The 27,794-nt window shown below is 37.1% G+C and overlaps 1 long non-coding RNA gene across 1 annotated transcript in view; it reads left to right on the top strand.

Moving 5' to 3' along the window:
- Positions 1-27,794, top strand: part of LOC119626263 (uncharacterized) — a 189,095-nt gene that overhangs the window by 36,998 nt on the left and 124,303 nt on the right. The window contains exon 2 of the long non-coding RNA XR_005242446.2: positions 10,149-10,226. This is a non-coding gene — a long non-coding RNA (uncharacterized lncRNA). The remainder of the gene's footprint in view (positions 1-10,148; positions 10,227-27,794) is intronic.

Raw genomic sequence — 27,794 nt, 5'->3', positions numbered from 1 at the left:
TGTGGGGCGGGGAGCTGAGGCAGGAGGATCGCTTGGGCTTGGAAGGCAAAAGTTGCAGTGAGCCGAGATTGCACCACTGCACTCCAGCCTGGGCAACAGTGAGACTCCGTTTTACACACACACACACACACAGAGAAAGAGAGAGTCAGACAGAGAGAGAGAGAGAGAGAGAGAGGAATTGCGGAGCCCTATCCCCAGAGCTTTTTGTGTCAGTAGATCTAAGCCTGACCAGAAGAATTTGCATTTCTATCAAGTTCCCAGATGATGCAGAGATGACAATAGATATTTTAGAGAGATTAACTCAGGGACAGTCAAAGTAGTGAAACCAAGAGTGTGGATGCTAGAGCATAATAACTGAAGGTAGTCCTCCCAGAATTTGGCTGTCAGAGATGAAGTAGCTAAGCCTAAGAAGCCACCTGGATAAGAGGCTAAACTGACAACAGCAACAAGCTCTTTACAGAATAACAATCTACAGGTCAGTGATACGTTAAACTAATCAAACATCAGATCTTATTAATTGACACCTCTCTTAGCTAGTAACATTATCTCTGGTTTTCTCTTACCGTATAAGTAATAGTGATAGATTACTAATAGAGTAGAATATTGTTGAATATTGGCTCACAGGAACCATCTCTTTTTCTTGCATTTTTTCCAGATAAGGATTTTTTTTCACATTTAAATGATCTGCATCTTGAAGTATCTGCCATTTATAAAGGGAGTTCAATATACCACAGCACCCAGGAATATGAGTGGGAGGAACTCTATTTCATAGTTACTTTCTCCTGGAGGCACTCCCTCTTGTCCAAGTTTCAGCCAGGGAATCAATGGGGAGCAAACCAAGATCAATTTTAATTGATTGTTCAGATTTTTAAATAATTTGCATTCTTCCCTAATACTTGACAGAATAACCACAGTACTTGAGTCTTGTACCTTGTAATTTTAACTCTAATTCTTAAAGCATTTTACTATATGGCAACTTTTGCATCTACAAACAGCACACCGCCCTCATAGTGTGTCAGAGGAAACAGGGGAGCAGAATAAAGGGGGAAATGTGACAAAAACATGCTTATATTTGTGTACTTAAACACGCAGACATACACACACAAACACACACACACACTCTAGCTGCCATGGTTCCCATTGCTGGTATTAGAATGTTGTGTAGGGAATAAAATTTTGCAAATATTAAATTGATGCACTTTAATTTCTTCTTAAATCATATTTGCAGACTTCTACCTTCAAAATTATGTCATAAGGCTAGTTGACCCAAAGCAGGAGAGAGCAGCATTGGGAATGGTCTTTAAAATCAGGTTTGGATGCTAGAGTACACTGGTAATCGCTTTAGCAAATGGTTAGCAAATGTGGCAGATGCCATTGGTTGTCTACCCAACAGTAATTCTCTGCTTCTAATCTTGCTAACAGAATCCAGACTGTGGGGCATTCATTGTGCCCAGCCTTTTGAGTGTCTAAGTAATTCAAATGACAAAAAAATGCTTATAGAGACTGTATAAATTAGTGGTTCTCCATTTTGATGATATATTACATTCAACTGAGGAGCTTAAAAATACTGAAATCAGGGATCTACTCCCATAAATTCTGAGTTAATTAATCTAGAGTGAGACAACGCATTGATATTTGTAAAAGCTCAAAACTAGCTATGATGCAAATCATTGGTTTTAATTCTTGAAATCATCACATTTTAAAACAAATAGGTCTATTCTCAGTTCTCTCTTCACTTCCAGTTATGAGAATATTTAAAGACAAAATAATGAATAATATGGCTACGACATTGGAAAACTGCCAACATCTCATCTAATACCAAGAGCAGTAATTACAGGGCCAACTATACTGCATTAATGAAACTAAATTTCCTCTGTAGCTCTGAGTCATAGTCTGAGAAAACATGTGGACTGCCTAAATAATATCCATTTTTGAGTCCTGTCATTGGTAAGGTATTTTTCATACACACTCATTAAATACTTATAACATTACAAAAATGCGGAATTAGTATCCATCCCCATTTTATAGATGAGAATATTGAGGCATGACAGGAATATAGTTAGTGGGATCAACTCAGATTTCTTGGGCTCCAGAGTTCATAATCTTTCCACTTTACTGTTACTGCTTTTCAAAAGCTGTCTCTTTTCACCCCTTTCCCAGTATCAGATCCTCTGCTTATATAGGGCAAAGCCAGAGTTAGAATTTGGCATTTCTGTCTAATGCTTCAGCTCTTAAATTTAAGATTCAGTATAGTCATGAGACAGTTCTATTGGATTACTTTTTGGGACCAAGATTGTGTCTATCAGTCCAAGTCCTCAAGGCCAAACCCTTCAGCTCCTGGGAGCATTCCAGTGCCTCCATTCCTAGGGGAATGATAGCAATTCCCATGAGCTTCTTGGTGTTTATTTTTAGAAACTGTTTTTCTTTTCTGGAAGTATTTGCCATGAATCACCAAGAATTAAATTCATCAGTACATTGTCTCTCAGTCACTTTGGGATGTAAGTGATCAGGATTGGTCATCACGTCCAGCAGGCTGACTGGATAAAAATCAGATTTTTTTTTTTTTTTTGAGACGGGATTTCGCTCTTGTTGCCCAGGCTGGAGTGCAATGGCGTCACCTCGGCTCACCGCAACCTCTGCCTCCTGGGTTCAAGCTATTCTCCTGCCTCAGCCTCCTGAGCAGCTGGGATTATGGGCATGTGCCACCACGCCGAGCTAATTTTGTATTTTTAGTAGAAACGGGGTTTCTCCAGGTTGGTCAGGCTGGTGTCGAACTCCTGACTTCAGGTGATCCACCTCCCAAAGTGCTGGGATTATAGGCAAGAGCCACTGCTCCCGGCCCAGATTTCAATTTTAACAAAACATTTCTTGTCATGAATTTTAACTGTTAATGTGCCTTAGAAGAGGGTCTGTGATTTTCCAGAACAAAATTTAGTTTCATGTCTGAATTTTCTCTTTTGACCTACTAGTAACTGAAAATGCCCTAGACGATTTGTTATTAGTATTTTGCTTAGCTGTCAACAAAATCTTTACCTGTAATCAGTGGATATTTCTTGGGGAAAAGAAATCTCAAGCCAATATTAACTGACTTGATTTATTCTGTTTCTGATGTTTCTCTTACTTTACTCATTTTTCAGTTCATTGCATCTAAGCTGTTGAATTCTATTAAGAAGGCCTATTTTCCAAATGACCAAAGCAGTTGTAAAATAATATTACTGTTAACTTTCTGAATAATATAGTACCTCAATTCATGTCCATTTGCACTCACTGAACATGCTGGGGTTTTTTTTGGGTAAATGTGACAGAGATATATTGATCTCTTAAGTGCTTAATCAAACTCTATTAATACTGCTAGCCATAAACTACCTATCAGAATGGATGGCTTGGAAATATTTGCATGTATGAGTCAAACTTAAATAAAATAATTTATCACAAGACTACTTTTCTGGACTTACTGGGAGTGCATACTAGATTTTTTTGTACAGTGTTATTAACCTACGTGTTGGCTTTGTCTAATTCTATGTAAATTATGCTGATTTATTAGAATGCTCACTCTACAGTAAACTGATAATTGGATGCTCTTGAAAGAATGAGTTTCATTGATCTAGTCAATGACCACAGATATTACTGAAGTAAACCTCTTAACAGTGTTGGGGCGTATTTTGGCCATGATCAATGTTTCTGCATCTTCCCTTGTATTTTTTTGTTTTGTTTTGTTTTATTTGGCACTATCTGCATTGATTTAAATCTGCAGCAAATTTAATGTGCTAAATGCATCTTGACACAAAGTTTCATTACTTTTCTGGAGATGCGAACTTTTCTTTGTTTATTATAGATTAAAAATCTTCCCTGACAGTCTTTGAAAATTATCTGTTTGTACTTATGTCAATATGCATCAGTGGTTGACAGTAAGTAAAGTGAAAAATTAAAGATATTGCCTTTAAAATAATTGAATTACATTTCTTTTCTTTTTGTTTTTAAAGCCATTGCAAGGATCTACCTTGGTGCCCTCTAAAGAAATTCTGAATTTTCTGAGAATAAGAGGTCAGGTCCAGTATGTGGAAGTCTTTTCTGTATGTCTGTGAGTAGAAAGTGAGAACTGATATTCCAAGGGATGAGTAATGAACCTCATCTTGACGCAGAGTCCCCAAGAACCAACTTTTACTGAAGAGCGTGCAGGCAGCTTTATACCCCATTTGACAACATGAAACCCAAAAGAAGAAAATGCACTGGTTCTAAACTATGTGCAGATTGCTTATCAATCCTCTGACATATACGTAATGAAAAGATGTAAAATATACAGGTTCATGACATTTTGTTAGAATTACAAGACAAAGAGGGAAAAGCCTCACAGTGTGAATATGCATGCCATACTTTCTGGTTAGAGTAGAAGCCATTTGAGAATGTTTGATTTTTTGTTCCCCATTTTAATGTTTAGGAAGTTAAAATTTTCTCTAGATATAAAGAAAATCAGGGTCACCATGTTTATTTGATTGATTTTCTTTGAAAAAATAGTACAAAAAGCTGTACATGCATATGGTAATAAGTTCAAAAGGTAGCAAAGGGATTTGAGGCAAAAAATAAGCCTCCTCCCTCCTAAAAATATTAGGTAATAGGCTACCTAAGATCTTCCTGAAGACAGCCAGCTACCTGTTTCTTGCATATCCTGCCAGAGACACGTTCAATGCATTCACAAATATATATGTATGTAAATATGTGTGTATATGTGTATATATATAACACACCTGCATTCAACACATACACATACACAAATAATAGCATGTTGCACAGTGTCTTCTACTTTGATGTTTTTCATTTAATAATGCTTTTTGAAGAGTTTTTTTATATTGTTGCACACAGAGTTGTTCCATGCCTTTTTTTTTCCTTGAGACAGTTTTGCTCTTTTTGCCTAGGCTGGAGTGCAACGGTGCAATCTCAGCTCACCACAACCTCCGTCTCCCGGGTTCAAGCGATTCTCCTGCCTCAGCCTCCTGAGTAGCTGGGATTACAGGCATACACTAGCACACCCAGCTAATTTTGCATTTTTAGTAGAGATGGGGTTTCTCCATATTGGTCAGGCTGGACTCGAAGTCCCCGACCTCAGGTGATCCGCCCACCTTGGCCTCCCAAAGTTCTGAGATTACAGGCATGAGCCACCATGCCCGGCCTGTTCCATGCTTTTAAAAAACTGCATAATATTTTATCAATGTAGCATAATCTATTTAAGCAGTCCTCCATTGATGGACATTTAGGTCATTTCCAATTCCTTGCTATATTGAATAATGTTTTAATGAATATCATTTTACATAGATTATTTCTTACATATGCAAGTATATCTTTAGGATATACACATATGTGGAGTTGTTGGGTTTAAGAATATGTTTAATTAAAATTTTGACAAGCTTTGCCAGTGTGATATTTGGGCATTTAACAATCAGTGTGGCACAGGCTACGATTCATCAGAATGGATGCTGACTGTAGACAGCTGGTAAAGGCTGCATGTCAGATGAGAATATTGTCAAACTGCCCTTTAAAGATGTAACTGATGGTTCTCCTTTAAATAAGTGATGAGGACAGGTACTATAGATTTCCATTACTATTCCTATTTATAGAATTAGCTAACTCTCAATGGTTTTTAAATAGTCATTATTACCAATAAAATGTTACCTGAGACCACTGGTGAATTGTAGTCATGAAGGTGCTATATTTAGACTGCATGTTAAATATATTAAATATATTATTCATTACAAAGAAAAATTAAATATTGTCTATCAACATTAACATCACATAGAGCTCCTTCCTGATGTAGCTGAAAAAGTGACCAGAGCAGGGGTCTTATCTGCCTCTTTTTTTGGAAGGTAAACTTCATAGGGGCAGAAACTTGTTTTGTTCTTTTTCCCCACAATAATATCTTCAACATCTAGAAAAATGTCTGGTAGTGGTTTAACCAAATATTTCCTAACCAAATATTTCCTTGCTGAATACATATACAAATATTGAACTGAAATATAAAGTCTTCTCTACAAGGACAAGGAAAAATTGTAAATATTTATATAGTCACACTTACTTTTCTTGTTACATCTATTTTCTGTTCCTAACATTTGGAGATTGGCCACTTGTTTATTATTATTATTAGAGATGGAGGTCTTGGTCTGTTAAACAGGTTGGAGTATAGTGACACAATCACGGTTCTCTGCAGCGTCAGTCACCTGGGCTCAAGGAATCCTCCTGCCTCAGCCTCTCCAATAGCTGGGGCTACAGGCATGCACCACCCTGCCTGGCTAATTTTAAATTTTTATTTGCAGAGATGGGATCTCACGATGTTGCCCAGGCTGGTCTTGAACACCTGAGCTCAAGAAATTCTCCCACCTTGGTTTTCCAAAGTGTTGGGATTATAGGTGTGAGTCACTGTGCCCAGCCATGGAGACTGGCCACTTATTTATTTATTTATTTATTTTTTGAGACGGAGTCTTGCTCTGTCCCCCAGGCTGGAGTGCAGTGGCGCGATCTCGGCTCACTGCAAGCTCCATCTCCTGGGTTTACGCCATTCTCCTGCCTCAGCCTCCTGAGTAGCTGGGACTACAGGCGCCCGCCACCTCGCCCGGCTAGTTTTTTTTTTTTTTTTTTTTTTTTTGTATTTTTAGTAGAGACGGGGTTTCACCGTGTTAGCCAGGATGGTCTCGATCCCCTGACCTTGTGATCCGCCTGCCTCGGCCTCCCAAAGTGCTGGGATTACAGGCTTGAGGCATCGCGCCCGGCCTCTGAGACAGGCCACTTATTAAAGATGTATCCTGAAGTCAAAATTGTTAAAACAAAGCCTAGATTTCATTAGGAAGAAATCCTTGAGGAAGAGTGTCTATGTTTGAATATTCTTAAGCCATGGTTATTGCTGAAATTTGTACATTTTATAATATGGTAATTGTATTTAACTAGCTGATGTCTTTTGTTTTGGAGGGCTGGGGTGTAGATACTTGTGAATGTAGAATTTAGCACCTGAAGTAGTAATTATGTGTACTTAGAAATTACAGGGTAGGAACTGGAAATTGGAATGGAAAAGGCAGGTTATGGAAAATAATATGCAATATATAGATTTATATGTTAAGTACTGTGGGGACACATAGCAAAAAATGCTTGTGATACCTTAAAACAAAGTTGCTAACTTTCTTAATTCTCTCCCGCCTCCCTGCCACCTCCAAATCATGAGAAACAATGAGGCAAAGTCATGGAACAAGATGATGATTCAAAAACACCACAATATCAACACTGAATTCAATGCAGTCTCATAAATTGAGACTTTCTGGGAAATGCTTGATGTAGGAATATGGTTTCACATCTAATGCAGAGTCTTCACAACAAACTGCATTATTTGGACTATTTTAAAACTTTTCTCCCGTGGAAATATAATTCTATATTATAAACACAGGAACTTGAGATGACTGAAAAAACAACACAGAATTTCAGATAAACAAGGACTAGCTAAATGTAGTAGGTGAGACTATATAGGAACCCTAAAAGAGTATGAATGCTACATTTTTTTTTTTTTTTGAGACAGAGTCTTGCTCTGTCACCCAGGCTGTAGTGCAGTGGCGCGATCTCTGGTCACTGCACGCTCCGCCTCCCGGGTTCACGCCATTCTCCTGCCTCAGCCTCCTGGGTAGCTGTGACTATGGGCGCCCGCCACCTTGCCCGGCAATTTTTTATGTATTTTTAGTAGAGATGGGGTTTCACCATGTTGGCCAGGCTGGTCTCGAACTCCTGGCCTCAAGTGATCTTCCCACCTTGGCCTCCCAAAGTGCTGGGATTACGAGGCATGAGCCACCGCACCTGGCCTGGCATGCTACATAATTGTTAGGAAAGACTCTCACTGTAAGCTTCATGAGGAGTGGGTTTCTTTGGTTCACCATCATATTCCTGCACCTAGCACCCTGTGCACAGTAGGTACTAACCAAATATTTGTTGAATGAATTCGTGAATGAAAAGGAGGAATGTTCTTTGTCAGGCTAACACAGGGGAATCTCAGCAAAAGCAACAAGTGGTCAGCGTTTGTTAAAATGTTGAACTTCATAAAGGAAAGGGATAAAGTGTGAGTTATTAAATAATGCCCGTGATATCCAGCCTGTATTCCATTAAGCCCCAGGCTAAAGGGTGAACAGTTAATTTCATAGCTGTACTAAATAGTTATATCGCATATCAGTCAAGGTGATATATGCCTCTAAATCCCTCGGAAAGCACCCAAGGGCAAAGGCCAGAAATCATTATAAGCTTGACTAGGAAAACCACTAATAAAGTGGGTCATGGAACTTTTTTTTTAATGCCAAGAAAATAATGTAATAATGGGATTGTGTCTTTCCTCATTTCCTTTGAAAATGCTTTTAGTATTAGGATCTGTTCAATCAAAGGATTTAGGAATATTCTAACAATGAAAGGTTCTGCGTTTTACATTCAGTACTTATTAAAGTGGATACCTGCTGAGTTGTATTATCAGATTAAAATCTCTATGAATCAAAAATAGAGAGAGGGGAGTTTATTGGACTTTGTAAAGATATTTACATTAGGAAGACTGACAATTACTGAAGTTTTATTTGAGGGTAGTAAATGGGAAGATTTTCTGTGTGAAAATTGAATGTAGATAATAATAATGGAAGAATGTTTAATAGATAAGGCTTTAGAATTTTACAAAGAGCTTTCAGTTATAATATGCAATTAAGCATATTGGAAAAGCTATTGAAAATAAAGCATAGTTCCACATTGTTAAAGAAATGAGGCCTGGAAGCAATATTCACAATTAACATCGGGTTAGTTCATCATCCTCTGATTTACAGTGATTTAACAATGTAGCATGGCACACATTTTTCAAATCCAATTGCTAATCTATTTCAGGTCAAAATGAATTGGAACACGATTAGAACTTCATCTTGGTGTTCTGACCTGAAATGAAAATGCATGTACCGGTGCTGTCAAGTTTGCATTACTTCTGGGTACTACATCATGTTTCTAGGATGGTTTTTCATCATCACAGCAACTGCACCTCGCTGTCTTATCCCTTTTTATTCCTGGAAGAAGTGGAATTGTCTTTGAAATAAAAGGAAGTTCTGCATGTGAGACAAATGTGGAGTCTCATTGTGGAGGTGGTAGAATAAACAGTGGTTGGGATGAATATAGACACTATTTCAATCCTTTGTGTGTTTCTTTTCTTCTATCCCAAAACTTCCTAGTGAAGTACTTTTCTATAACTCTCCCCCACTCACCTACGAAGCGATGTGGTAAAACAAACTTTCACCTTTTAATCAAGAAAGATATCAGTTAAGAGGTGATTTAGCAATTTCCAAGGAATCTCTGATTTTTGCAAAACGTGTTGGGGAAGGGATTGAATTCTTCAATGTTTCCTTTGGGACCATGCAATAAAGATGCAGCCGTGTTAATTGGTGAACAAAGCTGATTGGCTGGGATTGCCTTGGATTACTGCATTCAAATTTGGCTTAATTCTCCCCAACTTAAGGTTACTGGCTTATGCGATGTTAAATTGTGAAAACTAAATGAATAGAGAAAGACTTAACAATTCATCCCCAAATGGTTTTCTACATATTTTTAATGATATCCATGTGTACTCCCTTAATAAGCAAGATAGACACTCATAAATATTTTCTCAGAGCTTCTGGGCAAATGCAACTTGCTTTAAGAAAACTCTGTTTGTGAAAATCCAAATTTAACCTTTTTTTTTTTAAAACAAAATAATCATCCCCTTGAGAGCCTGTGAGAAACCGAAGGGAAGTTATATCCATTTGCTTAGTTCTGAAGGAGTTTCTATATTTTAAATGTTTAATGGTCCTCTGAAGGGGGAGCAGTTTGTTTTAGCTAAGGGCCTGCAGCCACAAACAGATATGTGAATTTTCTACATAACTGTGGAATCTAGCACTTCTTGTAGAGCAGCATTGGTAGTTTTGGGGGCATGATGGTTATAAGAATTTGAGAATGAGCTAGAAATAGATTTGCTGGGAAAATATGGGCCAAAAGGGATTCTCCAGACCTTGATACTACATAACAACAGACTCATAGTAGTACTTCTTCGATGAAATGAGACAAATCTTAAGAGCACTGGAGGCTGAAAAGGTGACTCTCTGTGGACCATTTTACTTTTCTCTTCACAGGAGTCAGTGAAGCAAGTTCATGAGACTCGGAGGCAAGGACACCAAACCAGGAGTTTTAAGCTCCTACCCATGGTACTGGTAAGTGATTAAAGAGCTGCAGCTTCACAAGAGACAGCAAGGGCAAGGCTAGGGCCATAAGATTTCATAAGTCTTGAAATCAGGGAAAAGGCACCTCGCCCCTGCTTTTACTGGAAACAGCAAGATTCAAAGTCAGGAATTCCAAACTGTCAGAGGAAGGAGTGGGTCATGGTTTTGTGGGGCCTGAAACTTATACAACTTTCAGAATACAAAATAAGATGTAGTGTAGGGCCCTCCAAGAAATCTGTGTTAAAGAAAGGTCCTGAATCTTATGATATGATCTATAACAGATCTTTATCCCTTGCTGTGTAAAGCAAAACATACATCACTCTTTTTTTCTATTGACACCTTGATATAACATCACTCTTGAGTAGTAGTAATAATAATAGTTTATTGAGCTCTTATTATGTGCTGAGCTCTATGTTAGAACCTTCCTGCATTAGTTTGCTAGGACTGTTGTAACCCAATGCCACAAACTGGGTGGCTTAAAACAACCAAAATTTATTTTCTGAGCTCTGGAGGCTTAAAGACCAAAACGAGCACATCAACAGAGCCAATTTCCCTCCAAAATCTCTAGGGGAGGATGCTTCTTTGCCTCTTTGGTTTTCTGGTAGCCCCTGGCATTCCTTGGCTTGTGGCACCATCGTTTCAATCTTTGCCTCCATCTTCACATGATGTTCGTCCCTGTGTGTGTTTTATTATAAGGACACCAGTCATTTTGGATTAGGACCTACTCTAATTCAGAATGATCTCATCTTATTTTGATTACATCTGCAAAGATCCTATTTTCCCAAATCAGGTCACATTCACAGGGACTAGGAGTTAGGACCTCAACATACATTTTGGGAAGAGGGGACCACAATTCAACCTATTGCACTTACAGATGACTCCTTTAGTCTTCACACTAATCCTGAGAGGAAGTTGCTATTATTACTCCTTTTTACAGTTGAAGAAACTGAGAGAAATGCCTGAGGTCACTAAGTTAGATGCATTAGTGCTGAGATTCCATAATTCCAACCTAAGCCTCATGCCTCCTGTGCCCAACATTTAATTCTGATAGAAGTGAATTAATCAATTTCTATCTGTCTGATAAAAGACCGTAATTATAGCTAAAGTTTTCTTTAATGGAAATCAAGACAAGGAATTCACCCATTTCTTAATTCTTTGAGATGTTCATGAATGACTTTAAGGACATCATTCCTTAAAACTTGTTTGGCAGTGATATTTAAAGATGCTATTCTAGAGTGTTTGGGGACATACTCAGGTCATTCTAAGAATCTTTTTAATCTCCTATTTAAAGCTACCAAAAATTTTCCTGGCTTAGATTTCTTATATGCAAAGACTTTTAAAAAACTGTGTGTAATTGGAATCAGAACAACACAGCTAGAATTTTTAAAAATGCCCAATGGCCATGAGTTGGTACCATGCATTTTGGGAGTAGAGGGGTAATTGTTTTATTTATTATAGAAATATTTCTCATGATTTATCTATGTTATAAAAAACAGAGATGGTTTGATGAGTTCAGAAATAAAATGGCTCACAGCCAGAAATTGTTGAGATCTTTGGAGGATTACACACCTTTATATGCTGGGCAATAAAGGAATTCCTTGCAAGAGAAATGTCAAGTATATAGTGAAAGGGAAAATTTAGTTCTTGACCAAACCACAAGTTACTTAACACCCTGTAGGCCTTAGTTTCTTTCTTTCTTTGTTTGAATTATACTTTAAGTTCTAGGGTACATGTGCACAATGTGCAGGTTTGTTACAGAGGTATACATATGCTATCTTGGTTTGCTGCACCGATCAACTCATCATTTACATTAGGCATTTCTCCTAATGCTATTCCTCCCCCAGCTCCCCATCCCCCCGACAGCCCCCGGTGTGTGATGTTCCCTGCCCTGTGTCCAAGTGATCTCATTGTTCAGTTCTCACCTATGAGTGAGAACATGCAGTGTTTGGTTTTCTGTCCTTGTGATAGTTTGCTGAGAATGGTGGTTTCCAGCTTCATCTGTGTCCCTACAATGGACATGAACTCATCCTTTCTTATGGCTGCATAGTATTCCATGATGCATATGTGCTACATTTTCTTAATCCATTCTATCATTGATGGACATTTGGGTTGGTTTCAAGTCTTTGCTATTGTGAATAGTGCCACAATAAACATACATGTGCATATGTCTTTATAGTAGCATGATTTATAATCCTTTGGGTATGTACCCAGTAATGGGATTGCTGGGTCAAATGGTAATTCTAGTTCTAGATCCTTGAGAAATCACCACACTGTCTTCCACAATGGTTGAACTAATTTACACTCCCCCCACCCCACAGTGTAAAAGCGTTCTTATTTCTCCACATCCTCTCCAGCATCTGTTGTTTCTTGACTTTTTAGTGATTGCCATTCTAACTGGCGTGAGATGGTATCTCATTGTGGTTTTGATTTGCATTTCCCTGGTGACCAGTGATGGTGAGCATTTTTTCATGTGTCTGTTGGCCACATAGATGTCTTCTTTTGAGAAGTGTCTGTTCATATCCTTTGCCCACTTTTTGATAGGGTCATTTTTTTTTTCTTGTAAATTTGTTTGAGTTCTTTGTAGATTCTGGATATTAGCCATTTGTCAGATGGGTAGATTTCTAAATTTTTCTCCCATTCTGTAGGTTGCCTGTTCGCTCTGATGGTAGTTTCTTTTGCTGGCCAGAAGCTCTTTAGTTTAATTAGATCCCATTTGTCTATTTTGGCTTTTGTTGCCATTGCTTTTGGTGTTTTAGCCATGAAGTCCTTGCCCATGTCTATGTCGTGAATGGCATTGCCTAGGTTTTCTTCTAGGGTTTTTATGGTTTTAGGTCTAACATTTAAGTCTTTAATCCATCTTGAATTAATCCATTTTGAATTAATTTTTGTATAACATGTAAGGAAGGGATCCAGTTTCAGCTTTCTACGTATGGCTAGCCAGTTTTCCCAGCACTATTTATTAAATAGGGAATCCTTTCCCCATTTCTTGTTTTTGTCAGGTTTGTCAAAGATCAGATGGTTGTAGATGTGTGGTGTTATTTGAGGCCTCTATTCTGTCCCATTGGTGTATATCTCTGTTTGGTACCAGTACCATGCTGTTTTGGTTATTGTAGCCTTGTAGTATAGTTTGAAGTCAGGTAGCATGATGCCTCCAGCTTTGTTCTTTTGGCTTAGGATTGTCTTGGCAATGCAGGCTCTTTTTTGGTTCCATATGAACTTTAAGGCAGTTTTTTTTCCAATTCTGTGAAGAAAGCCATTCATAGCTTGATGGGGTTGGCATTGATATATTGATTCTTCCTATCCATGAGCATGGAATATTCTTCCATTTGTTTGTGTCCTCTTTTATTTTGTTGAGCAGTGGTTTGTAGTTCTCCTTAAAGAGGTCCTTCACACTACTTGTTATTTGGATTCCTAGGTATTTTACTCTTTTTGAAGCAATTGTGAATGGGAGTTCACTCATGAGTTGACTCTGTGTTTGTCTGTTAATGATGTATAGGAATGCTTGTGATTTTTGCACATTTATTTTGTATCCTGAGATTTTGCTGAAGTTGCTTATCAGCTTAAGGAGATTTTGGACTGAGACAGTGGGGTTTTCTAAATATACAATCATGTCATCTGCAAACAGGGACAATTTGACTTCCTCATTTCCTAATTGAATACCCTTTATTACTTTCTCTTGCCTGATTGTCCTGGCCAGAACTTCCAATACTATGTTGAATAGGAGTGGTGAGAGAGGGCATCCTTGTCTTGTGCCTGTTTTCAAAGGAAATGCTTCCAGTTTTTGCCCATTCAGTATGATATTGGCTGTGGGATTGTCATAAATAGCTCTTATTATTTTGAGATACATTCCATCAATACCTAATTTATTGAGAGTTTTTAGCATGAAGGGGTGTTGAATTTTGTCAAAAGCCTTTTCTGCATCTATTGAGATAATCATGTGATTTTTGTTGTTGGTTCTGTTTACGTGATGGATTACGTTTATTGATTTTCATATGTTGAACCAGCCTTGCATTCCACAGATGAAGCCCACTTGATCTTGGTGGATAAGCTTTTTGATGTGCTGCTAGATTCAGTTTGCTAGTATTTTGTTGAGGATTTTTGCATTGATGTTTATCAGGGATATTGGTCTAAAATTCTCTTTTTTTGTTGTGTCTCTGTCAAACTTTGGTATCAGGATGATGTTGGCCTCATAAAATGAGTTAGGGAGGATTCCCTCTTTTTCTATTGATTGGAATAGTTTCAGAAGGACGGGTACCAGGTCCTCTTTGTACCTCTGGTAGAATTCAGCTGTGAATCCATCTGGTCCTGGACTTTTTTTGATCAGTAGGCTATTGATTATTGCCTCAATTTCAGAGCCTGTTATTGGTCTATTCAGAGATTCAACTTCTTCCTGGTTTAGTCTTGGGAGGGTCTATGTGTCCAGGAATTTATCCATTTCTTCTAGATTTTCTAGTTTATTTGCCCAGAGGTATATATAGTAGTCTCTGAGGGTAGTTTGTATTTCTGTGGGATCGGTGGTGATATCCCCTTTATCATTTTTTTATTGCGTCTATTTGATTCTTCTCTCTTTTCTTCATTAGTCTTGCTAGCAGTCTATCAATTTTGCGATCTTTTAAAAAAACCAGCTCCTAGATTCATTGATTTTTTGAAGGGTTTTTCGTGTCTCTACCTCTTTCAGTTCTTCTCTGATCTTAGTTATTTCTTGCCTTCTGCTAGCTTGTGAATGTGTTTGCTCTTGCTTCTCTAGTTCTTTTAATTGTGATGTTAGAGTGTCAATTTCAGATCTTTCCTGCTTTCTCTTGTGGACATTTAGTGCCCTAAATTTCCCTCTACACACTGCTTTAAATGTATCCCAGAGATTCTGATATGTTGTGTCTTTGTTCTCACTGATTTCAAAGAACATCTTTATTTCTGCCTTCATTTCATTATTTACCCAGTAGTTATTCAGGAGCAAGTTGTTCAGTTTCCATGTAGTTGTATGGTTTTGAGTGAGTTTCTTAATCCTGAGTTCTAATTTGATTGCAGTGTGGTCTAAGAGACAGTTTTTTTGTGATTTCTGTTCTTTTACATTTGCTGAGGAGTGCTTTACTTCCAATGATGTGGTCAATTTTAGAATAAGTGTGATGTGGTCTGAGAAGAATGTATATTCTATTGATTTGGGATGGAGACTTCTGTAGATGTCTATTAAGTCTGCTTGTTGCAGAGTTGAGTTTAGGTCCTGGATATCCTCGTTAACTTTCTGTCTCATTGATCTGTCTAATATTGACAGTAGGGTGCTAAAGTCTCCATTATTATCATGTGGCAGTCTAAGTCTCTTTGTAGGTTTCTAAGGACTTGCTTTACGAATCTGGGTGCTCCTGTATTGGGTGCATATATATTTAGGATAGTTAGCTCTTCTTGTTGAATTGATCCCTTTACCATTATGTAATGGCCTTCTTTGTCTCTTTTGGTCTTCGTTGGTTTAAAGTCTGTTTTATCAGAGACTAGGATTGCAACCCCTGCTTTTTTTTGTTTTCCATTTGCTTGGTAGATCTTCCTCCATGCCTTTATTTTGAGCCTACGTGCCTCTTTCACGTGAGATGGGTCTCCTGAATACAGCACATTGATGGGTCTTGACTGTATCCAATTTGCCAGTCTGTCTTTTAATTGGGGCATTTAGCCCATTTACATTTAAGGTTAATATTGTTATATGTGAATTTAATCCCGTCATTATGATGTTACCTGGCTATTTTGCCTATTAATTGATGCATTTTCTTCCTAGCATTGATAGTCTTTACAATTTGGCATGTTTTTGCAGTGGTTGGTACCAGTTGTTTCTTTCCATGTTTAGTGCTTCCTTCAGGAGCCCTTGTAAGGCAGACCTGGTGGTGACAAAGTCTCTCAGCATTTGCTTGTCTGTAAAGGATTTTATTTCTCCGTCACTTAGGAAGCTTAGTTTGGCTGGATATGAAACTCTGGGTTGAAAATTCTTTTCTTTAAGAATGTTGAATGTTGGCCCCCATTCTCCTCTGGCTTGTAGAGTTTCTGCTGAGAGATGTGCTCACTGTTAGTCTGATGGGCTTCCCTTTGTGGGTAACTCAGCCTTTCTCTCTGGCTGCCTTTAACACTTTTTCCTTCATTTCTACCTTGGTGAATCTGACAATTATGTGTCTTGGGGTTGCTCTTCTCGAGGAGTATCTTTGTGGCGTTCTCTGTGTTTCCTGAATTTGAATGTTGGCCTGCCTTGCTATGTTGGGGAAGTTCTCCTGGATAATATCCTGAAGAGTGTTTTCCAACTTGGTTCCATTCTTCCCATCACTTTCAGGTACACCAATCAAATGTAGATTTGGTCTTTTCACATAGTCCCATATTTCTTGGAGGTTCTGTTCATTTCTTTTTAATTTTTTTTCTCTAATCTTGTTTTCTTGCTTTATTTCATTAATTTGGTCAGACCTTAGTTTCTTGTTTATAAAATATGGAAATGGGCAGGGTTCTTAAGGTATTTTTCTATGTCAAGTTATTACTCTAAAATTTTCCCACACAATGTTGGGATTTAAAAAATATTGACTACAATTAGCCATAAAAGCAAATAAAAAATTTAGAATGAACACCCACCATCGTTCTATTTTGCAAATTGTTTTCTCGTGATAGAAATTTTTGCTTAATAATATTATATTTTATGTCAATCCATGATGAATGTACATGTCGGGTTTCTACGGCTTTGTTTCCTTTCTCTTCCAAACATGTAGTATAGATCAGGGGTCCCCAACCCCCAGCACTGGCACCAGTCTGTAGTTAGGAACCAAGACACAACAGGAGGTGAGTGGTGGCGAGTGAGCATTACCGCTTGAGCTCCATCTCCTGTCAGATCAGCAGTGGCATTAGATTCTCATAGGAGCACAAACTCTATTGTGAACTGCACATGTGAAGGATCTAGGTTGTGCACTCCTTATGAGAATCTAATTAATGCCTGATGACTTGAGGTGGAACAGTTTCATTCCCAATCATCCCTCCTCCACCCGCATCTGTGGAAAAATTGTCTATGAAACCATTCCCTGGAGCCAGGAAAGTTGGGGGCCACTGGTATAGATTATCTGTTGCAGTATTTCAGATCTAGAAACTCTAATGGAATTGAAGTGGGTTCTCTGATCTACTGGTCCCACCCAGTACCTGGCCTGTGGGCTTTAACCATCACACTATCATGTCCTACCCTCTGAGGGAGGTGCTTGCTGGTGGTATTCTGTGTAGTTAGTATAGAACTCAGCAAAATGTCAGAGAAGGGTTGCAAATCCTTTGGTTCACAATGCATGAAGATGAAGGTGGAAAATTAGGAAAGCAGGTTCTCACCCCACAGTGGTGAGAACTTCTAATGAAGACACGCCCACTGGCAGGCACTGCATGGTACTGAGAGCACTCACCAATGCCACCACAGTGACAGAACTTAGTCCTGTGTAGACCTCCCAGGTAAGCCCTCCCAGGAAGGCCCTCTCAGTAGCCTCTTATCCTCCAAATCATATACTACCTTCTGGCTTCTCCCTATATCAGATTGTGGGAGGACAGAGGATCTGACCACTTAAAAACAGACAAACCAACAAAACAACATCTAAAACATTCCCAAGAGTCCGTTATGGTACCTATTCTCATCTCCCTTATATAAGTAAATGAACCGATGTAAAACTCAATCTCTTAACCTCTGTAAACTGACATTAATAATTCAGCCTTTTATTGACTATTTTTTTCTGCTGGCCAAGAAGCTGCCTAGGGCCCTAAAAGGCAATTAATTAAAATATAAAAGATATTGTTGCCCATTCATTTAATAAAGTCTATCCATTCATTCATTTTCCCAATCAATGAATATTTATTGAATGACCATTTTATGTGAGTCATAATTTTAAGCCGTGGGTATATGATGCGGAGGAGCAAATCTAAAAGAAATATCCCTTGCCTTCAGGGAGCTTACAGTCTCATTTGTTAAAAACAAGTCTAATTTGATAATGTGTAATGGAAAGTTAAATTATAATTAATATTTTTCAGCATTTATTTTTATTTGTAGTTTTAGCATTCATTAGATTTTAAAGGTATATCACATATTTGTCTTTCTGTCTATTTTATCTTTAATTTTATATTTGTGACTGATGGGCATTTTTTAGATTGCTGGATCCTTGAGAACAGGAAGTTTTTTCTATCTTTTGTACAGGTCTTATTACAACAAATACATCTTAATCAGCACTTGTTAATGATTTTGTCATTAAAATTCACACAATTTTAACCTTGGAAGAGGCTTTGGAGATCATCTAATTTAATCGTTGAATTATATAGGTGAAACAATGGAGGCTCTAAGGGGAATAAAGCTTTTTTTATAAAATACTAGAAAGACCTGTAATTATTAACATTGTCGCCAGGTTCATGTAGTTAGTTTGGTCAAAACAGGCTAGAATCTAATTCTTCTGAATTATTTAATAAAATATTTCACTCAGTAACTATTTATTGAATAAAATGCAGTTTAAAGAGCTTTGATTTCAGACAAATGTCTCAAATTTAATGTTATATCCCTTCCTGCACGATCTTTGCCAATTTCTTCATTTCTCTGAGCCTTAGTTTTGTCACAGGTGAACTGGGGATAAAAATAATACATTCTTTTGAGAATTATTTGAGGATTAAATAAGATAAGATATGTAAAATACTTGATGTAAAATAAACTTAAAACCAACAGTCTCTCATCATATGGATGGCCTGTTTGCACCATGGCTGCCAAATATGTATGGAAGTCAGGAAAAGGTGAACAGGGCCTGAGGTAAACTCAGCATATTCTCCAGCTCTCTTCGAGACACAGCTGGAAATAGTACTTCCATCTTCAAACTCAGAAGACTCATCTGGTTCTTGCACAATTCACAGGGAGGAGGCAGAGTCTAACTTGATACTACAGGAACCGAAGTGGCTAATTTGAACATTAAAAATAAGTATTTAACTTTTTGTTGTCGCTGTTCTCCAAGAGGGTGAGTTGAGTCCTGCTGATTACTGTATGATTATTCCTTAATCTTGCATTGGTGATTTATTCAAGTGCCTTCCGCCATATATGAAAGATCATATTCCTATCCTCCATCTGAGCAAAAAGTAAATGTAAGGAGCATTACTTAAAACTATGATGGCTGGGTGCAGTGACTCATGCCTGTAATCCCAGCACTTTGGGAGGCTGAGGCAGGCGGATCACGAGGTCAGGAGATTGAGGCCATCCTGGCTAACACTGTGAAACCTCATATCTACTAAAAATACAAAAAATTAGCTGGGCGTGGTGCCACATGCCCTGTAGTCTCAGCTACACGGGAGGCTGAGGCAGGAGAATAGCTTGAACCCACGAGGTGGAGGTTGCAGTGAGCCGAGATCATGCCATTGCACTCCAGCCTGGGCAACAGAGCGAGAGTCCTTCTTAAAAAACAAAAACAAAAACAAAACTATGACGAGATAACATTATCAATTTTTTCTTTTCACTGAAAGCTGTAATTATCTTATACCTTTAATCTCTGTAATTGTTTACTGTCTTTGAAATAAACAGTATTTGGGGAAAAGAAACATAGAAGCCTTTATGTTTAACAGCACCTGATTACCTAGGCCTTTTGGTAGTGGCATTTTGGCTGTGAGGAATAGGAGAGAGAAGTAGCTACTTGCCAAATGAAATAATGATTTTTATTTCATCATCTTTTTCTATACTGATCACCTAACCACAACAATGGCTATTTGTGAGAGGGATGATATTATAAAAATATAAATAAAATCATATATGCCTAAATAAACAGGGTATATTCATGCAATGGGATACAAAATGATTTGAGACCTACCTACCTATCTGAAATACTAAACAAACTATTAACTTGCATAAATTTCTAAATTAAAATGTTGAGTAAAAAATTTAAGTGAGATTATTATTAATATAAAGGTTTAAGTGCTACTGTTCCTTAATGAATACACTTTAGGAAAAATATCTATTTTAAAAATATGGGTGGGAAAGATGTTCAACTTCATGACAGCAATTCCCATGGGGAATGAAGGAAATTATATTAAACAGAGGGACAAAGGAGGCTTCAATAGACTTTTTTTGGCATTAAAAAATGCAACAAAAGTACTTTAACATGCAATTGAAAGTAGAACTTCCTGTGACAATGAAAATATTCTGTCTCTGGGTTGTCCATTCAGGTAGCACTAGGCCACAAATAGCTACTGAGCACTTCAAACATGGCTAGTGTGACTGAGAAACTGAATTTTAAATTGTATTTCATTTTAGTTAATTTGCATTTTAAATTAATTTAAATTTTAACGTGACTAGTGGCTACCATATTGGACAGTCCAGCGTTAGACTACAGAGAACATTTTAAACCTTCTGTTTGACTTCAGTTAGGGAAGATCCCATCACATTGTTCTTTCATTATGAATGTGACTATAAATATTTAAAGAAAACTAAACAATCTCTTGATAACATCCTTTAGTATGGCAAAGGGCAACTGAAAGTTATTGGGGTATTGGGGGAGGGTGGAAAAAGAATTACATTTGTGAAGTGGAAAGAGTAGAAAGGTCACTATCCAGTTCCATTGGGTGTCTATAGAAAAGAAAGAATCAGGTACTCATGGGGGGTACTTCGGATTTGGTAACAGATTTGATAACTGAAGACTTAATTTCCCCAGTGACTCAGCTGATACAGGAGGTTTTATCTTTTTCAGAAAATTAAGAGTAAATTGGCTGGCTCAATAGACTTACTGACTCCAGTTAGATAAGTATTTGCTGTGTTTATTAAGTTGTTTATGTAGTATAATAATACAAGTGATTTAATAAAGATAAGACTTCAGATAAATGTCAACACACTTCCCACTCTGCAGCTGGTCCATTTCAAGCAGTTAAAATAAATTAAAAGATAAAACACCACTCACAAAAAAATTGATCATTGTCCAAGGGAAACATTTAAAATTGAAAGAAATCTTTCACTTTCAGTACACAAAGGCATATGCATATGTGTAGGAAATGAACCTCTCTGTAATCCAGCGATTCTTTACCTAGAAGGAAAGGACAAGGAGTTATGTTTTGTAGGTGTTTGCTGTAATGAGATACAATTTAAAAGTACTTACGGTTTGTAGACAAGTATTAATGACCAGTGTTATTTATAGCACAAGTAATGGAGATCTTTGAATGAGACAAAATAATTATTATTAATTTTGTTATTTTTCTGTCTTTATGTACTTCAAGACATAGCTAGTGAAAGCTTACTAAAAGCTGTAAAATGTAGATGCTGTTGCTGAAATTTAAATAACATAAAGTGGATCTGAATTTTGCCCAACCTTCTCTGTTTACATCATTTTGGGAAAAGAAGTTTTGTTTTTACTTGTAGTTTCTCTAGAACATCATCTAAAATTTAAAAATATAGTAAAAAGCGTGATAATAGAGAAAGAAGATATATCTTCATGGTGGTTAAATCATTGTTTCAGTGGAGTTATCTTCCAGATTAGGGGCGATGAAGCTCCCTTCCTATGTTCTCACAAAGCACTCAGGGAAAATTTTTACCATTTCATTATGCCCCTCATATATTTTTTCCATCTAAGGAAAAAACTTCTATCACAGTTGTTAGCATATGGAACTTTCTTAAAAGAATATTTACAGCGCTGTTCAGTTTAGAAGTGATAGCCCAGAGGGCCCATGGTGAGCTCTTGGTGAATTCGGAGTAACTGCACTTGCTTACAGGACACGAAGGCTGCTTTCACGTAATAGGAAATATTGTATGAGCACATAAAGCATGATGCTAATGATGCCAAGTTCTTGGTTTGATCAGAAAAACATTATTTACCATACATGGTTCTAGATTAGTCTTCTGTCTTTTTGAAAATTGTGTGGAATATTGGTAAGTGTTGTACAAGCTGTTTTTCAAATGCTTGACACACACTGACATTGGACATTTGTCATTTCAAATGCCTGGGATGAGATGTCGACCTGTTCTATGAACTGAAAAGTTGGCCTTTGTAACTAGGTATGGTAGGCTATTTAATGGGCACACATTTCTCCAATCATTGTATCCAGGCCCCTGTGCAATATGACTTTGCTGTTCCTTCCATCCAGAAGTGGAGTCTATTTCTTTAGACCTGGACGCTGGGCTAATCATGTGACTTGTTTGACAAAGAGCATGTGCCAGAAGTGATGTTGTGTGAGTTCCGGAGGCTGGGACTTAACAGAATTTTCACTTTCTGCCTTTGCATTCGTAGAATGCTACCCTGAGACCTCCATGTGACAAAACTTGTGCTTACTGGAGGATGAAAAGCCATTAGGTGAACTGAGGCTTCCCAACTGACAGCCAACACCAAGTATCAGACAAGTGAGTGAGACTACCTTGGACCCTGCAGCCCGTCTGATCCTCCAGCTGAGTGTAACCACATGAGTGAGCTCCAGCAAAGCCCAGAGGAGACTTGTTTTAATCCACCAAATTTTGTAGTAGTTTGTTATGCAGCAAAGGGTGACTGAGACACTGAGGGTACAGCTTTTGTTCTGATTCTTAAGTGAGAGTTTTGTGATGGACTATAGAAAAATAAAGAAAAAGGATGCGTTGTTAATTTCTAGATTCTTTTGGGTTTTGGAAGGATCTTAATTCCCTGATTTTGAGAGTGACATGTAACTTAGTAGGGAATGACAGATGTTTTCATTAGTACAGTGTTTAAATGTAAAAGGTAAATTACATGATTAATGTTCATGCATTATTACTAACTTGTCCATTCTGTTCATGCAAATGCATTTTGTACAACATATTTTTCATGGTAGAAATTAAAATTATTTTCTTCAGGAGTTATGAGAATTAAATCGGTTGATGATTGACAAGAACAGTGGTTGAGATTTCCAGAGATTCTATATATGGGAATGACTCATCCAAATTTACCACGTATTGTTCATTGTGTATATTTGTTAACCTCAGGAAAGTAAGTGTTTATGAAATGCTTGAAATAAATATATACTCACACATACTTATTATTTTACTGTGGTTGTTTTGGTTGTGGTGGTTGTTCAGATTGCTCTGGGTCTCTAAGCAAAATTTAAAGGTTTTTCTTTTTTTTTTTTTAAGTAAAAAAATTTAGAAAAGAAAAAGCTGGAGGAAAGAGGAGGAGAAGTAGTAGCAAAAATCATTCCTTAGTGCATGTTGCTAAGGGACTGCAACCTAAAGAAAGGTTAAAAGTTGACTGGTGAACCTTAAGCAGTTTAAAAATATGCTCATATTAATCAATGCTTCTCCAAATATCATATCAGTACAAAATTTCAACAGCAAGAGTAAGCACGTTTTTACCAAGTTGTAGGCAACTGAAAATGCTTCTCAATAAAACATTTTCCAATCTCAGCTCAGAGAAATAATAATCTTATAAAAATATAGTGCTTAGAAGGTTGGAAGAAAGAGCAGAAGATTGCAAAACTAGGCACAAGAAGTCCACCAGCTGTTAGAAAGTTCAAAAAGTCAATAAATGAAGCTAAATACTAGTCTTCTAAAGTCATTTTTCAGGTAAGATAAATAGGGTCTTTTTCACCTTAAATTCTCATTTGACAGTATCCCAGCACATGTCTTGGCTATTAATACACTTGGGTAGCCTCAGGGAGACTTTCAAAAAGTGGTTCTTAAGACACCGATATTGTTGTCTCCAGACTCATGAGTCATTTGGACACAAGCATTGAATTTAAGGAGTAGTCACTTCCTCACCGTTGAGGAGCTGGTAGAAAACACATGATTATTGTATTGAAGATTCAATAAACATTCTTTCATTTTCAAAGTAGATTCTCACAACACTATTCTGAAACCTTTCATGACTGGGTCTTTGGTGAGAAACGAATAACATGTCTTAAATTTGTCCCTAGACCCATGGCTCTGACCATCTCTAAATACCCCTCCCCAAATAAAGACAGTGAGTTACAATAGGAAGCAGCCACAGATGCTTGTCATGAATTTCTTCCAGCTAATAGGAAATAGACCTTGTTAACTTTTTTTTCCACATAAAGTTTTCTGTGGCATTGGAGCTATTTTAATGAGAATTTGTTACTAGAAGAATTCTAGGATCACTTTTTTAAAGATGGATATCTGATGTTTGCATTTTTAAAAATGACTGAAATGTTCTTCGGTCTTGGTTTAGTTACAGAAGGTTAGTTTAGATTGAGGTAGGCGGCATATTTTTAAAACACGGAAACCTAATCCTGTGTGTTGTGCGTGCGTGCGTGCGTGCGTGCGTGTGTGTGTATGAATACACAGAGTAAGCTTTAAAGAACTGGCTCCTCCATATTAAACATTAAGTTTGTTACAATGATATGCACTATGTATCAACTATATGTAAGGTACTATGCCAAAGGTAGCCAAGGGAGAATAGTCTTGACTCCTAAGGATCTTTTGATGCAGTGAATTTATGTTACATGTTCTTGTCTTCTACATTAAGTTATTTGGATCCTAACAACAATGCCCCTTATTTGGAGATACATGTACTTTTTGAACAGTCACTAACTATAGAAGCGACCTGGAAACATGGAAATGCTTATATCTGTAACTAGTTCATAGGCAGTTGATGCTTAGCTTCTTTTGGCACAAAAAAAGAAGTTAGTGTACAAATCAATATTTAATGAAGGAACAAAGAAAATACAATATCCTGTTAAAATAGTATGTAATTTCTGCATGTTGCTTATAAATGATTTTTCATTTATGGCAGTGTAAGTAAGAGGAGAGCTGTTTTTAAAAATCTTTTGAAACAAATAGGAGGAAACTATGTCAGATCTCTAATACTGCCATTAAGAAAAAAAAAAACATTTTGGCACAGAACTCTGGCATTTTAATCAGTTTTTTATTTTCTATTGTAATGACTCTTGTTCTGTGTCAATGAGTTTTGTGGTAGCTGATTAAGTGACTCAAGAAATAGTTTTGTGGTAATATAACAGTTTTGTTTAAACTATAATATACAAAATGTGCTAGGCAATGTCCAATTAAATGAAATATACTTTACGGGTGAAAAGACTCGTGTAATATCCTAAGGTGCCTTAGACAGATTTATGACAGTCAATTTATAGGCAGGCACAATATTACCCAATTAGCAACCTTGGCTTTATGAATCAATTGCATTATGTATTTTTAGATTTCAACATCTCTTGTGGTCAATCATCTTTCAACATCAAGTACTCAAATGCAATTTCAAAATGAGGGAGCCAGAATCATTGAATGACATAGATGCTTGGCCAGTTGTTTTATGATGCTGGTTATTGAGAAAGCTAATAGTTCTCTGTTGATAGCAATCATGTATCTCTAACAATACTATCATCAAATTAAATGCTGTAGAAGTTAGCTGGTATGTTTAAAATATTATTAGGGATTATATATTATCAGTGAATATACATAATACATATATAAAACAAATATGTATTATGTATATTAGCTATATAAAAGTAAAATAAAATAAAATTTAATTTTTTATTAATCATCTCATAGTAGGGTTTTCCAAGTATTTATTGTGTTTGGTGAAGGAAAGAATGGATTTTATTTAATAGAATGGTGGGGCAGGCCCACATGTCATTCAGTCCAAAATAATTGTGCACATTTCTTTTTTAAAAAATAAACTACTAAGAAGAAAGTTAATATAAAGGGAAGATGCAACAAAGACCTCTATAGAGAACAGCCCACTGTCACTTCATCAACAACTGTTAACATTCACTTACTGAATATTCAGCTTATCTGTTGACTAGTTTGTTTAGAACTCAATCCCTTGTTGAATGGCTTTGCAATTGTTTGAGTTCTCCCTCTCCCTCTCTCTCTTACTGTCTCTTTCTCTCTCCCTCCTCTCCCTCTTTATAAATTCTTAGAATTAACCAGTAAAACACTTAGCTTGTTGTTTTAGGCAATACTGCTTAATGTTATGCCCTTTATAACTGATAGAACTGTTTTGTACACTTTTATTTTATATCTACATCTATATCTACATATTTATATCTATATAGTACCTATATCTACATAGATATACATTTTCAACATTTCAAGCACTTTTTAAAATCTAAAGACTTATTTTATGTTTGGTTTTAAGGGATTTAACTTGAGGTGGGCTAAAGATTTGGAGACACTTTCCTAGTAGAGAGCTTATAAGAAGGCTGGATAAATTTTTTAAAATAATAATTTAATTGCATGGCTTGATTCAGTGGAAAGTAAAAGTCCTTGGAAGCCAGGACGAAAGATAAGTTAAGGATGCTAAAAATGGAGCCAGCATTGAAACCAGTCTGCCCTGACACATCAGTCGATCTCTGCAGGCACGGGAGCTGGGACTACATTTGTAGGAAGACAAGAGGCAACGTCTGAGGACAGAACAATGAGAGTTTGGTTGCAGACTGGTGAAGGAACACCAAAAAGGTATTCAGAGGGTAACCTGTAACTGTTTCTCCCAGGGGGAAAACATAGAGACACTTGCCTATATTGATCCTGGCCTTAGGTAAAGAGTTAAAAAGAAAGTCTCCTTTTAGAATTGATTCTCACAAGCCCATCCTCCTAAGGCTTTAGGGTCAGAGTTTATACTATTACACTACTGTAGGGGGAAAAAAGATAAAAACTCAGGCTTTACTTGTAGTCTGAAGGGGTCCAGGCTGAGAGGGTCTGTTTCTCCTGGAAGAGACAAATATGAATACATTTTGGAGCTACACAATTTAAATCCAGACCATAATATTTCCCATAAATAAAGTTCCAGGAAATATGAGCTCATAATCACAAGCATATAACAAAACAAACCACTATGCACGAGAGTCTGCATTAAAAAATAATAAATAGGCCAGGTGTGGTGGCTCACACCTGTAATCCCAGCACTTTGGGAGGCCAAGGCAGGCAGATCACCTGAGGTCAGGAGTTCCAGACCAGCCTGGCCAATATGGTGAAACCTTGTCTCTACTAAAAAAAAATACAAAAATTATCCAGGCGTGGTGGCGGCCACCTGTAGTCCCAGCTACTCAGGAGGCTGAGGCAGGAGAGTCACTTGAACCCAAGTGACAGAGGTTGCAGTGAGCCAAGATCTCACTATGGCACTCTAGCACGGGCAACAGAGTGACACTCTGTCTAAAATAATAATAATAATAATAATGATAATAAATAAAAACTACAGAATGAGACCCATAGAAAGTGTAGATTTTGGAATTAGCAGAAACAAAAGATTAGTACATTAAAAATAATAAAAGACTCTCAAGGTATGATGAAGAAATAAAAGAAAAATAATCAGACACTTTTGAAAAAGAGCACAGTAGAACTTCTAAAAATAAAAACTGTAAAAATTGAGACTAGAAAAGTACAGTTGTGTTAAACATCAGATTAGACACAGCAGAAGATAAAATTATTGAACTGAAATCTCAGTCTTAATAAATTACAAGAGTGATGGGCAAACGAGAGGTTAAGAGACATAGAGGGAGTGGAAGGCTTAATCTAGATCTAATCAGAGGTCTATGAGAGAAGAGAGGAAAATGAGGAATAAACAATATTCCAAGAGATAATGGCTATGACAATAAGACACATCAATCTTTACATTTAGGAAGTCCAAACATATCCCAGAAAGATACATAAAAAGAAAT

Source organism: Chlorocebus sabaeus, chromosome 21, assembly GCF_047675955.1.
Source record: "Chlorocebus sabaeus isolate Y175 chromosome 21, mChlSab1.0.hap1, whole genome shotgun sequence".
NCBI lineage: Eukaryota > Metazoa > Chordata > Mammalia > Primates > Cercopithecidae > Chlorocebus > Chlorocebus sabaeus.
Note: the sequence above shows the minus strand (reverse complement) of the source record. Positions and strands in the feature narration are given on the sequence as shown.